Source organism: Eschscholzia californica, unplaced genomic scaffold (assembly GCF_041429995.1).
Source record: "Eschscholzia californica isolate CP2 unplaced genomic scaffold, dmEscCali1.0.p SCAF_1, whole genome shotgun sequence".
Lineage (NCBI taxonomy): Eukaryota > Viridiplantae > Streptophyta > Magnoliopsida > Ranunculales > Papaveraceae > Eschscholzia > Eschscholzia californica.
Window position 1 is genome coordinate 45,101,916 of NW_028238198.1, and position 18,828 is coordinate 45,120,743.

An 18,828-nucleotide genomic window follows, 5' to 3' on the forward strand; every position below is an offset into this window, starting at 1 on the left:
TAAGTTGGAATTTGAGGGGAGCCTCCTCGTTCCTCACCAAAAAACATATACTCAAACTTATTACTAAGAACCAACCTGATATTGTCTTCCTTTTGGAGACAAAAAACAAATCCAATATCATGAACAAAAACATTCCCATCCGTAAAACATACGCTAGGCACTTTGTTGACCCGATTAACAAAGTTGGGGGACTAGCCCTGTACTGGAAACATCATCTGAATATCAACATCAAGTACACTGACAATAATATCATTCATGCGGAGATCAACATTGCTCATTCGACCAATCCCATCATAATCACTGGCTTCTATGGCTCCCCTTACCATAAAAACAAAATTAAACCTTGGAAAACCCTTAACCAGCTCAACCCGGATAATGACAACCCATGGATAGTGATAGGGGATATGAACTGTATTCTGGACCCCCTTGAGAAAAGTGGGGGCTTTAGTGTTTCCAATTCCCACATGCCTAAAATTCTAGACATTATCATCAACCTTGGTTTACTGGATTTGGGTTATCAAGGTAAGCCGTATACTTGGAGTAACAAGCAGTTCGGAGAGCACCTCATTCAAGAAAGACTAGACATGGCGATTGCTAATCTCCAGTGGCTTCAACAATTTCAATCCTTAGGAGTTACCCATCTAGAAGTTGTGGGGTCAGATCATCTGCCTATTCTTCTAGATAACAGAGACCTCAACCAGCTTAGCCCTAAACCTTTTAAGTTCATTCACACTTGGATGACCCACCCAGACTGCCACAGTTTTATTGCTAAAAATTGGACTAACATCAAGAAAACCCTGAACTCTAACAATATCCAACAAAATCTCAAGAAGCTTAGCAAAAAGCTCACAACCTGGAACAAAAAGGTTATCGGTAACATTGAGAATAATATCAACCAGATCATTAAGAAACTCCAGAATAGTGCCACCAAAGAGGAGCACATCCGCCTAAATCTCAAGCTTGAAGATCTTTACACCCAACAAGAAAGCTGTTGGGATTTACACCCTTCTACTAATGTTTATAGCGGATAAAGACATTATATGTCTAACATTAGTATCCCCAGGATCACATGCATAAACCAATAATGCTAAGTAAATAAAACTAGTTCGATGAATACCTTAATCGCTAGTATTTCCCTCGAACCTTTCCAATCGCTTTTGAGAAGACCAAGAGCTTCAAACGTAGATCCTCTACTTGGGACACGAGCAATCAACTTGATCTCCCACCTTGTTGTTAACTAGCACACCAATGGTGGTTGGATGAAGAACTCCTTCTTCTTTGACTAGATAGATAGTTGGGAATTAGCTCACTTTCTCCTCTCTACTTGATATGGTAGAGTAAGAAAGCTTAGAGACAAATTCCACACCTTATTCTCTGCCCTAAGAGTCTTTATTTAGAATCCTAATAAGAATCCACCTCCAATTAGGTTTCCAAAACGATCCTTTAGAATAAGATTTAAGGAAATTGTCGAAAATAGCAACTAGTTGATATTTTCTCAATTACTTGAGGAGGTGACGTCCAAACCCAGCCAAAATTGGCAGATTTTATGTTCATAACATAAGGAAAGGTCCCTCCAAAAATCAGCCCAATCCTAGCCCTAAATGTGTCCGAATCGGTTTAGGCCCAAAACCCCGTTTTTGGGCTTTTTGTACTATATTTGCCTAATTTCTCTTTAGGCCTATGAGATATGTTTATGGGACACTCCCATAATTATATCTCACTCCCACTAGTCATATCCTAGATCAAATTGACACTCTTATGTGTAGCCCGTTGTAGGATCCGGTCGAAGTTAGCCGACGATCGTGGTTGGTTTCTAGCTTAAACTCCACGACCCCTAAATCAACCGGACTTGATGATCATCTTCATCAATTGTCCTAGCCGACAAATTGCTCGCATTGCAATCTTGGTAGAAGGACATCACCTTCAGACTCCCACTTGGACTTAGAACAAATGCAATGCTCGATTCCCGTGTCAATTTGTATCCTATCTAATACGTCACGTCATTCAGACTTTCTTGATCTCCGAGTACAACTGTAAAGACAAACTATTAACGTTAATCCGTTTGAGCGCGGCCACGCATTTTTCAGTTGCTACTCATCAAGTGGCCTTGAGACACTTTGTACCTAATGTGATCAGGATGACACAATCCACTCTTGCACTCCCACTTAACTTCATGTCTATCATGTCCTTCCCAGTATACGCCTTTATAACCTCCTTTTACTGCGCGGCGTTTAACGGAACCAAAGTCGGGCATTCCTTACATAAGATGAGTGGAGCACTCATGTTTTGAGGAATCTCTCCAATCTTATCTTTATGAGAAGTATTGACGTTCACCACGAATGATGTACTTCTCATTTGAGGGTTATCCAATGTATAAACCTTTTACACATCCACGTAGTCGACTCGAATACTCTTATTCAATAGCCCATGAAACTGCGCTGTATGGTCGATCTCACGTGCTAGTCTTCCTTGGTCGTTGTTGTCCATGTAACGACCTGGACCAGGGAGATGATAATAAATATTCCAAGTTCACTTAATAGGGTTTCATTCATCAGATCACGGATTTGACAAACCTATTCGGAATGTATTATTATCTTTGGACTGTCGTTTAAATACTAAACTAAATTTAGACGACTCTGAAATAATCAACTTATTTCCGATAACGAGAGTTTGTAAATTTGAGTCTCTTTCGTAAAATTCCTTTTACCCACTTAATTTTTCTTGTCAAGGTTTAAAATTATACCTTATGCCTTAGACTCGTGTATGACTCTCATACTTTGTCTTAGGTGACAGTATAGTTTTGACTACGGATGTGGTTCGTTTAAACTTTGCTAATTATCAATTAATTTGAAGATTGCTTTCTTCAACCTTGATAATTTCTAGTAAATTTAAGGCTTTTAATTCTTTATGTAGTATTTGCAACAGTTCTCGGCTTAAACACTTTTAGCCTACTTTCCTTCCATGTCTGGAAGTTTGCTACGATGACATGCTCAACTTTTGTACTACTTCATCCTTTAGCCTTCTAGGATGTTTCTAAGTAGTGTTTCGGTTTTCAGTCCGAATTTGGATATTTAAATGCTAATCATGTCCAATATGATTGACATAAATGTCACTCTCACGCTTGCTTGCTTCCTTGGTGTCTTTTAGATTTCGAGTCTTGCAACGCTCTCTGTCATGAGTTTTTGGGTCGAAATTCTTTTAGACTTTTCCGAGTCTCAGATTTTCGATTTTAGATCTCAAGCGTCTCAACATACTGAGTCTTTCTAATCCTATCATCTATTTGATCTACTCGAATAGATCTTTAGATGCCCAAAATGGCATTTTATCCTTGCGTGTGGTCCTTTTATTGAGTCAGTTCGTTACTGTTATGCAGCATCTTATGTAGCACTCAATCTTTTGTATGTACTCTGCATACGGACCTGGAAAGTTTTGTCGCTCCCACTTACCTTCTTGAAATTTCGTGATTCAAGAATTTCTTCATTCCTCAGGAATCAAAACTATTTTGATTACCTTTATGAATCGAAGATTCCGACTCTTGCGTGCTATAATCCGTCGATGGATTCTTGAAGCATGCGTATGGACATAACTAGACTGGAAGAATTTGATTCCTCTTGTCTAGTTTTGGGAAACTCGAATGTTTCCATCCTTCTCAGTTTTCTATTCTTGATAACTAATTTAGGTCTTCCGTTTACTTAAATTATCAAGCTACATGTCTTGATGACATGTGGATTCCATGATGATTTTGGCTTCTAGCCAAAATCTAGAGTCAGTTTTCCGTCTCTGCGCAGGTCTTTAGAGATAACCTTTATCTTCTGAATCTTTGAGATTTTACTCTTGACCTTTAGGGCTTTTGAACAACAATTTGGAGTATTCTCATTCGCTTGAGAGTTCTCCTGCGAAGGTCATTCGCTTTTGTGCGGTGGGTTTTTAAGATCATATCTTTACCTTTTCCTTTTCTGAGGAACCGCGATTTACTGTCTTTCAACAGTTTTGTTGCTCTTGGTCGAACTTAATCGGCCTGTACAATTGTCATGATTGTTCTTCATGACTCTTCATGATTTTTCTCATTATCGAATTAATTCGACTTGTACTTTTCTCCCACTTATTCTTGTAATAATTAATACTTTTCTCCCAGAAGACTAGGTATGTTAATTACTATAGGAATACTATCATGAGCAACAAAAAATTTGTTCTCTTGATTGTTTGTGAAAAAAACCCAAATTTCTTCTAAAGAAATTGCGTCAGTCTTTTAGCTAATTTTTGTGTCCTTGTAAAACACTTCTACAGAGGCTTAGCTTTTAGACGGATTTTGGTAAATGTGTGGGAAGCTATGTCTAGATTTAGTGGATTTTGGAGGATAGAGTTTGACTCGTGTTCTTCATCTTTATCCTTTTGGAAACTCCAAATGTGGATAGGTTAGAAGTACACCGACGATCAATCTCTGTTTCTGACTCAAGACTTTCTTTCTTGTCAGTTGATTCATGTTTAGAATCTTTTGGTATGGTTTGTTTAATTTAGCACTTAATAACATCTCAATATAGAAATAAACTTCTTTATTGATTCTCCATAATACTTAGTACAGAGTTGATGTTAAAAACTAGAAAAACACTTAATCTAGATTAGTGCCTAAAGTAGACTTTGACCCCTTTCAGCATCCTTAGCAGTCTAGGCTTCTGCTCCCTCTTGGATCTTGTCTTCTTTAGCCAAATACTCAGTTCCCAGCTGCTCCTGTACATTCACAATGATAGGGCATTTTAGGTATCACATACCAAAGATTGGGAATTATACGGTATTTGATAAATTAACTGTTTATACCTGAAGTGGAAACCACTGTTCCATTCTTCTTGTCCTTCAAGAACTTAGGGCAGTTTCTTTTCCAATGGCCATTGCCATCACAGTAGAAATATTTGGTGTCAGAAGGAGGACCTTTGTCTTTAGGTTTGGCAACCCGTTTTCCTTTTCCTTTTGACGTGGTTTTCTTCTTCTGTTTCCCACCTTTCTTGAACCCTTTGTCCTTTTGTACCATAAGAATATCCTTCTTATGCTCCACTATTGCTACGTCCTTTTCGGCTGTTAGAAGCATGGCATGAAGTTCCTCCAATGTCTTGTCCCATCTATTCATGTTGTAGTTCATCTTAAACTGATTGAAACCACTATGGAGGGAGTGAAGGATAGTGTCGATAGCCGTTTGTTGGCTATAAGGATAACCTAGTTTAGCCAGCTTGCCGATGAGCCTGATCATCTGACGAACATGAGGCCCAACTGGTTTTCCTTTCTCAAGGCACATGTCCATAATTGCTTTTGAGGTTTCAAACCTCTCCAATCTCGACTGTTTCTGGAACATTTCCCGAAGTTGTCGAATCATGGAGCAAGCATCCATGTCTATGAACTGCTCTTGAAGAGTTGGTTCCATGGTTGCTAACATCAAGCACGTTACTGGCTATGCCCTTCTCCGGACACTCTTTTCATGCTCCTTTTCTTCAGGAGTCGAAGTAGCATCTAATATTGGTATTGGAGTTTCTAGTACATTTTGCTTGCCTTCAATCCTGAGAACTATTCCCAAGTTCCTCTTCCAGTCGAGGAAGTTGTGCTCATTCAGCTTCTCTTTTTCGAGAAGTGAGCGGAAGTTGAATTTTTCTTTCGTCATCTTAATTCTACATAAAGAAATGGCAAAGTGTTAAAACTTGTTATCGTTTTTTAAAAACATTAGTTTTCCCACATTATTCAATATAAAATCGTCCCTAATTGAATAAGTGATTCCAAGACCCCAGTTCTTCGGAGTAAAGCGGACTAGGGCCCTACCCTTTAACTCTGTCGTTCCGGGTGAGTGAACTACTTCACTGATCATACCTTATGACTCTTGGTTGGTAGATTTCATTGATGAATGACTAATCTATCCTTTTGCCTCGAGGATCATAAACTCTTTTGCTGATCTCGTTGAGTAGAACCATTTAGACATGTAGGCCTCTTCTATAGGCCTACCCAGCTTGTCCCAAGGTAGAGGAGGTACTCTACGAAGGCCGACCCACCTTCCTCGAACAAGGGCGCAACGAGTGTCTTAGTTTGGATAGGTACTTTACTCAAAATTACTTTTATGCTAGTCTGGCGTTTGGTATAGTGGACTATTTAGCCTAACTAACATCCACGACATAAAGCGTAAATAAGTAAGTAAATGCGCGCAAGAAAGTAAATCAAGCAGACATGGATCCTAGTATGGCCCCTAACCTAGAAGATCTAATCTTCTTTGGTTTTTGTCTTGTTTCGCCTTTTGGTTCGTCTTAGATCGCCATATTTGAACCTCCATTGATTTCTCCCACTCGCCTTTGGATTCCTTCCTCGAGCTTCTTCAATGGACTAATTGACCCTAAACTCTAATTACAAGACTCTAACGATTCGCAGATCATATAAACTTGAAATTAAAATTAATTACAAATTATGCACCCATCCGTGCTTAAAACAAGAGTAAAGAAACAAATCTATGGTCATACTAGTTTCCCGCATTCACATCACATGCATTCATATAATATATCACGGCTAAGAATTATATATGCATGATAATCCGGGAGATACTTTTGTCGACATCACATGTCACATTACGGACCTTAAGTCTAAATTCGAAAAATTCGACTAGTGGTGCGTTCCGGTTTTATCTTTTATGATTTCTAAAATCAATTTTAAGAAAAACTCCGATTGGGTTTTAGAAAGCCCGGGTCAATTTCGGAAAAACTTTGGTTTGATTCTTAATGATTTCATAAATCAATTTTATGAGAAACCTGTTTCGGCCTTTTGGATGACCCGGTTCAATTTTGGAATTATTTGGTTGGAATTGGAAGAAAATTTGGCAAAAACTCCCACTCGAATGATGGTCCCTTTTCATGGTCCGAAAAGCCTTGAAAAAACCCGGGACAAGTCCAAGACAAGTCCCGACCCAAGCCCACAAAAGGGCCCGGACCATGGCACGGCCCATAGGACCGACATGTCCTGGCCGAGGCCTTTAAGGCGTGGTCTCGTCTTAGCCGGAGCCAGGACGCTAGTCCATGCTCTAAACGCGTCCCAGACGCGTCTGGTGCTGGACCGGACCAGTGTGTGGTGTCTCAGACCTAGTCCGAGACACCCAGGACCTCCCAGACGCGTCTCCAAGACGCGTCCAGGAAGCTCATGTGGCCAGTGCTGGATGCGTCTCCTGGACGCATCCAGAAGCTCCTGTCGCAGCTGCTGGTCGCGTCTCCAAGACGCGTCCAGAAGCTTTCTGGTTGCAGCTGTTGGACGCTTCTCCAAGACGCTCTGGACGCGTCTCCTAGGTTTCCAATTTTTTTTCTTATGCAAATCTTTATTTGCTTATTTCCCAATTTTAAAACCTCTTTCTAAAATTTTGAAATCCTTTTAGAATCCTTCTAAAATTTTCAAAACTTTTAGAAACTTTTAAAATTTCGAACTTTTTAGAAAATTCTAAAGTTTCCAAAACTTTTAGAACACTTCTAAAATTTTCAAATCCTTTTAGAACATTTCTAAAATTTCCAAATTGTGTTTTAAAGTTTCCTAAAACTCAAAAACATCTCTTAATCAAACCAATTTTGGATCAAAAATCTAGGTTTTTGAAACTCTTTTCAAGAAAAATTTTGAAATCAATTTGATAAATTCTTGAATCCTATTCAAAATCAATCAAAATTTTGTGTTTAAAACACTTTTAAAACCAAAATTAATCAAATTGAATCTTTTGAAACACTTTCAATCATCAATCTTTGATTCTCAATTTGAAAACCATTGAATCCCCATTCAAAACATTCAAATTAGATGTCTAAAACACTTTTAAACAAAACTATCAATCTAATCAAGCATGGATTAGTTCGATTCTTAGCAAAAATTAGCTATTTGCAAGAGGCTCTGAAGCCACTGTTGGGATTTACACCCTTCTACTAATGTTTATAGCGGATAAAGACATCATATGTCTAACATTAGTATCCCCAAGATCACATGCATAAACCAATAATGCTAAGTAAATAAAACTAGTTCGATGATTACCTTAATCGCTAGTTTTTCCCTCGAACCTTTCCAATCGCTTTTGAGAAGACCAAGAGCTCCAAACGTAGATCCTCTACTTGGAACACGAGCAGTTAACTTGATCTCCCAACTTGTTGTTAGCTAGCACACCAATGGTGGTTGGATGAAGAACTCCTTCTTCTTTAACTAGATAGATAGTTGGGAATTAACTCACTTTCTCCTCTCTACTTGATGTGGTAGAATAAGAAAGCTTAGAGAGAAATTCCACACCTTATTCTCTGCCTTAAGAGTCTTTATATAGAACCCTAATAAGAATCCACCTCCAATTATGTTTCCTAAAAGACCCTTTAGAATAAGATTTAAGGAAATTGTCGAAAATAGCAACTAGTTGATATTTTCTCAATTCCTTAAGGAGGTGACGTCGAAACCCAGCCAAAATTGGCAGATTTTATTTTCATAACATAAGGAAACGTCCCTCCAAAAATCAGCCCAATCTGAGCCCTAAAAGTGCCCGAATCGGTTTAGCTAGCACACCTCCTCAATAGCAACTAGTTGATATTCCTCTTCATATGATACATTTGGCTGGAGCTCCAAATCATGATAATCTATCACTAAATGTTGATCTCCATCTCTCACATGTTTTCGAAGCATCGAAATGTGAAAGACATCGTGGACCCCTGTGAAGCTTGCAGGCAAGTCAAGACGATAGGCTACTTTTCCCACCTTCTCAACTATTCTGAAAGGTCCAATATACCTGGGAGCCAACTTTCCTTTCTTACGGAATCGTAAAACACCTTTCATAGGTGATACCTTCAACAAGACCTCATCTCCAACGATAAACTCCAAATCCTTGCGTCGCTTGTCAGCATAACTCTTCTGACGGCTTTGAGCTGCTTGGAGCTTACTCTGAATCAAAGTAATTTTCTCAGAAGTATCGCGAATCACCTCTGGTCCTTCTAGTTTAGCGTCACCCGCCTCTGTCCAACACAATGGTGACCGACAAGGTCTCCCGTATAATGCCTCGAAAGGTGCCATGCCAATACTAGATTGGTAACTATTATCATATGCGAATTCTCCAAAGGCAAATGATCTTGCCAACTCCCTCCAAGATCTAGTATTGAGCATCTCAACATATCTTCAAGTACTCTGTTAACTCGCTCTTTCTGCCCATCAGTCTGAGGATGAAAAGGTGTACTGAAATGAAAAGATGTCCCCATAGAAGTTTGGAAACTCTTCCAAAACCGTGAAGTAAAGGACGAATCTCTATCTGAAACAATAGACACCGGAATTCCGTGTAACCTGACAATCTCCTTAATGTAAAACTGTGTCAGTCGGTCCCCACTATCTGTCGTCTTCACTGGTAGGAAGTGAGCCGACTTCGTCAACCTGTCAACTATCACCCAAATAGCGTCAAAGCCTCTATTAGATCGCGGTAAACCCGTGATGAAGTCCATCGATATATTCTCCCATTTCCACTCCGGAATGGGCAACGGTTCCAAGAGTCCGGATGGATGTCGATTTTCCGCTTTCACCATCTGACACACATTACACTTCCTCACATACTCTGCAACATCTTTCTTCATCCCTGACCACCAGTACTGCCTCTTCAAGTCTTTGTACATCATGTTACCCCCGGGGTGAACTGTGTACTTACTTCGGTGTGCTTCATCTAATATATCCCGTCTAAGACCGGATCTGGCGGTACATATAATCTCCCTCGGAATCTCAATCCGCCGTCCTGCCCGGTACTGAACTCAGTCTCAGTCTCTGGCATTAACGAAACCTGTTTCTGACACCAATCATCATCAATTTGGGCATCCACAATACAATTCAGCAAAGACTGTCTAACATCCATACTACCCAGAAATAACGAGTCAACTCTTGACCCAACCACGTCAATGTCGTATGTTGCTACATCCTCCAACATCTTCCACTGGTTCATCATCAATGTTGCCACGATACCCCTCGGTTGTCGGCTTAGTGCATCGGATACCACATTTGCCTTACACGGGTGGTATTGCAACGTGAAGTTATAATCCTTCATCAACTCCAACCACCTGCGCTGACGCATGTTCAACTCCTTTTGTGAGAAGAGATACTTGAGGCTCTTATGATCGGTAAAGAGATCGAACTTCTTACCATACAGATAGTTCCTCCAAATCTTCAAGGCAAACACTATAGCAGCAGCCAATTCTAAGTCATGAGTTGGATAATTTTGCTCATGTGGCCTCAACTGCCTAGAAGCATAAGCAACCACTTTATCTTTTTGCATCAATACACAACCTAAACCCTGAATAGAAGCATCAGTATAAATCACAAATCTGGTGCCACTCTCTGGAATGATCAACACCGGTGTCGTAGTCAACTTCGTCTTAAGTTCTTTGAAAGCCTTATCACACTTTGTATCCCATGAGAATGTCATTCCCTTCTTTGTAAGATTCGTCAAAGGTCCTGCAATACTTGAGAACCCTTTGATGAACCGTCGATAATACCCAGCCAATCCTAGAAAACTGCGAATCTCAGTAACCGAGGTAGGCTGCTTCCAATTAAGCACAGATTCAACCTTAGAAGGGTCAACCAATACTCCGTCCTTAGAAATAACATGGCGTAGGAATTTTACTTCCTCTTGCCAAAAATCACATTTCTCGAACTTTGCATATAACTGATGTTCCATCAGTCTCTCTAACACCAATCTCAAGTGATCTTCATGATCCTCTTTAGTCTTGGAGTAGATAAGAATGTCATCAATAAAGACAATGACAAACTTATCCAAGAAGTCCCTGAACACCCGATTCATGAGGTCCATAACATTGCAGGAGCGTTAGTCAAACCGAAAGACATAACAAGAAACTCATATGACCCATAACGCGTCACAAATGCCGTCTTAGGAATGTTCTCCTCTCGGACTCGTAACTGATGGTACCCTGACCTCAAGTCAATCTTAGAAAACCACTTGGTCCCTCTCAGTTGATTGAACAGATCATCAATCCTTGGTAACAAATATTTATTCTTCACAGTAACCTTGTTGAGCTCTCTATAATCGATACACAACCGCATCGTTCCATCTTTCTTTTTAACAAAAATAACAGGTGCACCCCAGGGAGAACTACTCTGACGTATGAACCCCTGGTTTAGTAATTTCTGAATCTGGTCCTTAATCTCTCGCAGTTCTATCAGAGCCATTCGGTAAGGAGTTCGAGCTATAGGCTTAGTACCCGGTTCCAACTGAATGCAGAAGTCAACCTCTCTGCGTGGTGGCAACTCTGGTACATCTCTAAACACATCGTGGTACTCACTAACCACATTAATACTAACAAGCCCCTTACTCATTACCGGATGTTTTTCTAGCTCTACGTGACTCAAGTGAACCTCTCTCATCTGACAAGTCAACGCTGACACTATAAACACTTCTTCCCCTGGAAGAGAAAATGTGACTGTCTTGGCATAACAGTCCACAAGTGCATGATATGAGGCAAGCCAATCCATGCCTAAAATCACATCATACCGCACCAACTCAAACACAAAAAGGTCTGCAGCGAAGTCTCGCTCACCCAATCTAATAATACACCCCTTACAGATGTGGTCTATCACAATCAAACCACCCCAAGCAGAAGACACTGAAAAAGAATTCCCACATCGATCTAGCTCTATGGGTAACTTACGAACAAAAGAAATAGAGATAAATGTGCCCATGGCACCAGGATCAAATAAAATTTTACCCCTTCTAGTATGAATAAGGAATGTACCTTCCACCACATCAGTAGGTGCGCGATCATCTCTAGGAACGATAGCATTCAACTGTGGATGTTGCCCACGTCCCTGTGGTCTGCCCTGTGGGTTACGCTCATGATGACGCCCCTAATTTTCTGTCTGAGCTCTAGTCCTCCTCGGACAATCAAAAGACCCGTGTCCTACTTCCTGACAATTATAACAAACTCCTCTAAATGGTCTCTGTCCCACACCATCAACATTAGCTACTGACGGTTGCCTATCAGTAGTCACCACCGCCATATCCCGGTTGCCCCCTCGACCCGAGGCCTCTTACCGTCCCGCTGACCATTATAGTCGTTGCGCTGATTCCAACCAACCTTCCCATAATTTCTACTGTTCCCCTTTTGTTCACCCTTGCTTTGCACTTTGATTCCTCTCTGCTTCTTTGCCTCCTGTATCCGAGCATCGTGAACCTTAGCACAAGAAACCACCTTCTGATAGGTGTCGAAACTAGGTTGCCCTGCAATGTACCTAGAAATGTTGTCACGCAACCCATTTACAAACCTCTCGATCTTTTCCTCCTCTGTGGGAATTAGTTGAGTAGCGAAGAGGGAGAGTCTGTGAAACTCATTCTCATACTCCAAAACTGATTGATTCTCCCCTTGCTTCAACTCCTGAAATTCCCTCTTAAGTGTTTGTTGTGCTGAGAAAGGAATAAAGTTTTCCATGAAGACCTTCTTAAATTCTCCCCAGGTGAACCTCAACGGATCCACTAGCCTAGACTGTGTGTCCCACCAAGTAGTTGCATTCTTCTTCAACTGGAACACTGCCATCCGTTGCTTATATTCCTCAGAGCAATCAAATGCCACGAACACCCTCTCTATCTCCTTACACCATTTGTATGCCTCTACCGATCCTCCAGTCCCATCAAATATTGGCGGTCTCATTTTCTTAAACTCATGGTAGTACTTCAACCATGTCATCTCAGTCGGTGGCCTCGGATTCGCCACAGAACCCCCCGTCTCTGGTGTCGGATTCTGCGCCTCAGCTTGTTCCCTTGTTTAAGCCTCTGCTGCAATGTTAATCAAATTTTGCAACGCGACTGCATCAATGGTCACTGTTGTTCCTCCAATCAGATTAACATTTGTGGTTTCATGACCCCCTGACTGTGCCTGTAAACCTTGGGGTCCTGTAGACCCCCCTTCCTCAATAATAACACCTCGACCTCTACCACCTCCTCGGGTGCGAGCACTGCGACGTCCTCTGCCACGACCAGTAGCCCCTCCGCTTTCCATAACTCTATTCACATCCAAAAAAGAAACTAAATTAAAACTCAAACAGTGAATAGCTCTGTATGGAAAATTACCACATACTATGCGCTTAACGGGGTTGAACCCTATCACACTGACCCTAGGATTTATGAACCTAGAGCTCTGATACCACTTTGTAACGCCCAAAATCTAGATTTCCACGTCGGCCGCCATGAAAACCTAAACTCAAAGCGTTTCTCCGCAGAACAGTAAATATAGTCGATAAATCTATCAAAAGAGACAAATAATATCAAATGTGAAGCTCATAAGAATCAATAAATCATCTAAAAGAAATCCATTAAACTTTCTTAACTCAAATAATGTTACTAAATCATCGACAAGTAGGTCGGATAAGAACGAATGAAAGAAATAACTGTCTAGGAGGCGAAACTCCAAATAACTACTTAATCTCGAAAACGAAAACTAAGAAAAAACTCCGAGCTGACGAACTGAGATCAAATGGCGGAAGTCCCCTGTCCCTGTCACCTGAAAAATAGTAGGCTGGGTCAGAACCCAGCTAGTAGATTTCTAATTACCTAAGGTCTAAATAGACAAATTCAACAACAAAACCAAGTATCGAACAGAAGAAAAACAATAACAGTTTATTGTGTTACACCTTTCGTGTCAACACCACTAAAGTCAACCTGATTCACAGTTGAAGAGATTCATACAATATAACTTCCCTTTTCGAGGGGCATAACCAATTTTGAAGTCCACGAGATAGCTTCACTTAGCATCCGTGTTTGCATCGACTTAAACCTCTCAATAAACCATGGATACCTCCCAAAAAGGGGATCCGTGCAACACGAGCACTTCTCATATGAGCAGGAGGCGAGACAACCTCTAGTTGGTAAATTACTTCTCAAACTAGAAGTATGTGGTCCACAAGAATGAACTTGTGTTTGCATCGATCATCCTTTCGAGCCAACCACCTATGGATTACAACCGTCAATCCATATTAGAACTCAAGCCCCTGGTCCACTGGGTTGTCCAATATCAAATTGACAAGCCCGTGTTTGCAATCGACCCACATGTCAAGCCAACCAGTCTTAATTCAATCCATTAACGAAACTCAAGATCATGGTTCACCAAGTTATCTAATATCATATCAGTAACTAGTGTTTGCAATCGACCCACATGTCGAGCCAACCATTCTTGGTTCCGACTAGCCTATGCTTTCTAGGTTAACAACCTAAAGCAATATATCACACACAACAATTGATGGCACTTATGCTCCAATATCATACACATCATCACATACAATCAATTATCAACATCAATAACATAAACACAGACAATTCTTAGTATCTAGGCTGCTGTCCGGGTGTATATATACCATATTTATATAACCTAAATAACCTAGGTTGTTGTCCGGGAATATGTTATACTCCATTAATATAACTATAATGGTCTAGGGTTACTATGTTGTTGTTGTAATTAGTTTCTAATCATAATATATATCTATGGTATCACTAATTGGTACTAATATGATGGTAACCTAGCAAGAATTCATGGTTTAAAGTTGTTATTGTTCTAACCATTCAAATCTAGGTTTGAAATTAAAGAGGGCTATGTAAACCCTAGGGAAGAAGAAACCTACTAGATAATGAAGCACAAAGATGAAGAAACCAAACCCTAGCAAAGCTTTTTGATCTTCTTTATCCTTCTTCTTCACTTTCTCTCTCTAAACTTTACTCTCTCTCTCTCTAAACCTTTTCCCACTCAATCACCTCCCCACTTCAAACTCTCGGGTAAAGGACCAGAGAAAAGAAGATAAAAGGGTGGGAAGGGTTAAAGTGTTTTAAGGGTTTATAAGGGTGCTGCTATTTGCACCCTCGTTTTTGCTAGCAGCACCCCTATAAAGTAAGGGTGCTACACTTAGGATCACATGCACAAATCTAGTATGAATAAACTTATAGGTTATACTAGAGAACATATACTTTTCAACGCTTCCTTACTATTTACTTGAGCAAGAACTCGCAAATCGCTCCTCAGGTAAGATATGTGAGAGCTCCAATAGAAATGCAAGAGCTCGATTGTAGTTCCTCTACTAGAGACGCACAAGCTCGAATCATGATTACCTCCAATTAGTTACGTAGGACTTTATGCAAGTCGAACTCCTCATTTGGTAGCAAGAATCTCAACTTAAGAAACAATATTCTAGATCTAGGGTGATTTCCCGAATCCCTTTATAGCCCTAAAATATCCAAGACTAACTCTAAGGATAGGAAGAGAACACAACCTTGGATATGAACTCTAAGAGAGTGAAAAAAGAGAAAAATTCAAAATCTCTAAGAGAAGAGAGGGTGAGAGAGTTGTGATTTGTAAGGGATGTTTGAACTTGGCATTTCCATTTATAGGGAAGTTAACGCCTCTCTTACTGTGGGAAGTCGGTTAGTCGCGTCTTAGGCCTCGTCCTAGGATCGTCCCGAGACTCATCCTTGGACTAGCACAAGGCGCATCCTGAGCCTGACCCTTGCCCTAAGCCTTGCCCGACCGACTATGACCCTTGTTAGGTCGGACTTGGTTCCAACCCAAGTCCTAGCCCCAAGGATCATGGTCTGACCCATGGACTTCTCTACCTTATATTTCTCTCCTTATTCGTTGCATCATTTGAGACACTTAATTGTGGCCGGCACTCTAAGTGTGTAACACGTTGTAGGATTTAGTCGTCTTTTTTAGCGAGTCTTCCAATATCTCTCGACGATCGTAGTCAATTTCTAACTAAACACTATGATCCCTAAATCGAGTGAAATCCATGGTCTTTATCATGTAATCCTTCTTACTACTTGATCACATTGCCACCTTGACCCAATGACATTTCTTTCAAAAACGGCCCACCATGCATGACCCATGCCACAACCACACTAACCTGTTAAAAACAAGTTATTTTTATTAAATTTTTTTTCGGTAACAAGTTATTTTTATTAATTAAAAACTATTACACATTTTATTTGAATTAATACAATATAATTAATTATAACCAATGAAAGTGCGTTTGAAGTTTAATCCAATTCAACCTTAAAAAGTTCTAGTAGGTCTGTACATCAAGTTATGGATAAATGTTCTTATGAAGGTTTCTTTTGTAATTTGTTATCTTGGTCTCATCTTTACCCATTTTTTAGTAATTTGTTATCTAGGTCTCATCTTTACCCATTTTTTATAAGGGATTATATCTTTGATGTATCAAGGCACAATCATCTTCTTCAATATCAACCCAAATACTATAAAAAAACACTAATTTTTCCATCACCAAATATTAGTGGTGCTTAATTATCGATCTGGGCCAACCCGAAACTAACATGTTTAGGGAGTCACAATCGTCTTCTTCAATATCCCATAAATTATGTTCCATATAATATAAATAATATTCCTTAAGATCTTTTCTTTTATATTTGTTATCTTTTATGTTTGTTATCTTTTATTTCTAAAATTTTAAGTGAGTTCTATATGATATAAATAATATTCCATACAATCATTTCTTTTTATATTTGTTATCTTTTACTTTTAGCTAAGGTTCATAAGGTATAAATAATATTCTACAAGATCTTTTGTTTTACATTTGTCATGTTTTAGGGAAGTTTCATAGGGTATAAATTAGATTCTATATAAAATCTTTTCTTTTATATTTGTTATCTTTTGTTTTTAAATTTTTAGGTAAGTTTCATATGATATATATAATATTCTATAAGATCTTTTCCTTTTATATTTGTGATCATTTACCTATAGGTAAATTTCATATGATACAGATAATATTCCAATAGATTTCTTTTTCCTTTTATAACTGTAAAATCCAACGGTTGAGATCATATGCCTCTTCAATATTGTATCTCAGTCGTTGGATTAAACCCTAAAAGCTTTCTTTCTTCTATAAATAGACCCCAGAACCAACGAAGCCACTCTTTCATCTTCTCTTCTCTTCTCTTCTCTTCTCTTCTCACACATTTTTCTCCAATCTCTATCATCTTATTCGCTCTCTGACTTAAATATTCACATCTTGTGCAAAGTAAGCAAGATCTCTCATCTCACCGCTTATTATTTTTTGTTGCCTGAAGCTCTCAACCGACGACGTTAAATAAATTTAAATCAAAGTCAAAATGGTATATATCTCTAAACTTATCTCTCATCTTGTAATAGTGATATTCTTTTGAGATTATAATTAGAAGAGATGTGTCACTAATATGTTTGATCGAGCACATCTCAACCATCTAATGTGCTTGATCAAATAGATCAGGCTCGATTTGATCTCTTTGATCAAATAGACTCATATTTTGGGTCTGTTTGATAAAATAGATCAAAGTAGCATCTGTTTATTACCAAATCATGTCTGATCTTTTTTTAAAAAAAAAATCCAACGTCTTTTTTAGTTAAGATTACAGTTATGCTTCTAATCTGTTTGATCGAACACATCTCAACTTTCTAATGTGTCCGATCAAACATCTCTAATATGTTTGACCGAGCACATCTCAACCTTCTAATGTGCCCGATCAAATAAATCTGATTATATTTCATCTTTAAATGCAAATCTTTTATTTTTTTTAACATCACAATTATGTGTCTTATTGGTTTCTTCGAGCACATCTCAAACTTTTAATGTGCCCGATAAAACATCTCTAGACTGTTTAATCGAGCACATATCAACCTCTTAATGTGCCCGATCAAATAGATCCAGCTATATTTGATCTTTTGAATGAAAAACTAATCTGTTTGATAGAGCACATCTCAACCTTTTAATGTGCTCGATCAAATAGATCCGACTATATTTGTTATTTTCAATGAAAATCTTATATTTTCTTTAAGATCACAGTTATGTCTCTAATTGGTTTTTTCGAGTACATCTCAACTTCTAATGTGCCCGATCAAACATCTCTGATCTTTTTGATCGAGCACATCTCAACCATTTAATGTGCCCGATCAAATATATCTGACATATTAGATTTTTAAATGCAAATCTTATGTTTTTTTTAAGATAAGAAGTATGTGTCTGATTAGTTTCTACGAGCACATCTCAACCTTCTAATGTGCCCGATCCAACATCTTTGATCTTTTTGATCGAGCACATCTCAACCATTTAATGTGCCCGATCAAATATCTGACATATTAGATCTTTTAAATGCAAATCTTATGTTTTTTTTAAGGTAACAAGTATGTGTCTGATTAGTTTCTTCGAGCACATCTCAACCTTTTAATGTGCCCGATAAAACATCTCTAGTCGTTTGATCGAGCACATCTCAACCTCTTAATGTGCCCGATCAAAGAGATCCGACTATATTTAATCTTTCAAATGAAAATCTTATATATTTTTTAAGATCACAGTTATGTCTCTAATTTGTTTTTCGAGCACATCTCAACCTTCTAATGTGTCCGATCAAACATATTTGACTATATATGATCTTTTATACAAAAATTTAATATTTTTTTTGAGATTACAGTTATGTCTCTGATTGGTTTCTTCGAGCACATCTCAATCTTCTAATGTGCCCGATCAAACATATTTGACTATATATGATCTTTTATATAAAAATCTAATATTTTTTAAGATTACAGTTATGTCTCTGATTGGTTTCTTCGAGCACATCTCAACCTTCTAATGTGCCCGATCCAACATCTCTGATCTTTTTGATCGAGCACATCTCAACAATTTATTGTGCCTGATCAAATATATCTGACATATTAGATCTTTTAAATGCAAATCTTATGTTTTTTTAAGATAACAAGTATGTGTCTGATTAGTTTCTTCGAGCACATTTCAACCTTCTAATGTTCCCGATCCAACATCTTTGATCTTTTTGATCGAGCACATCTC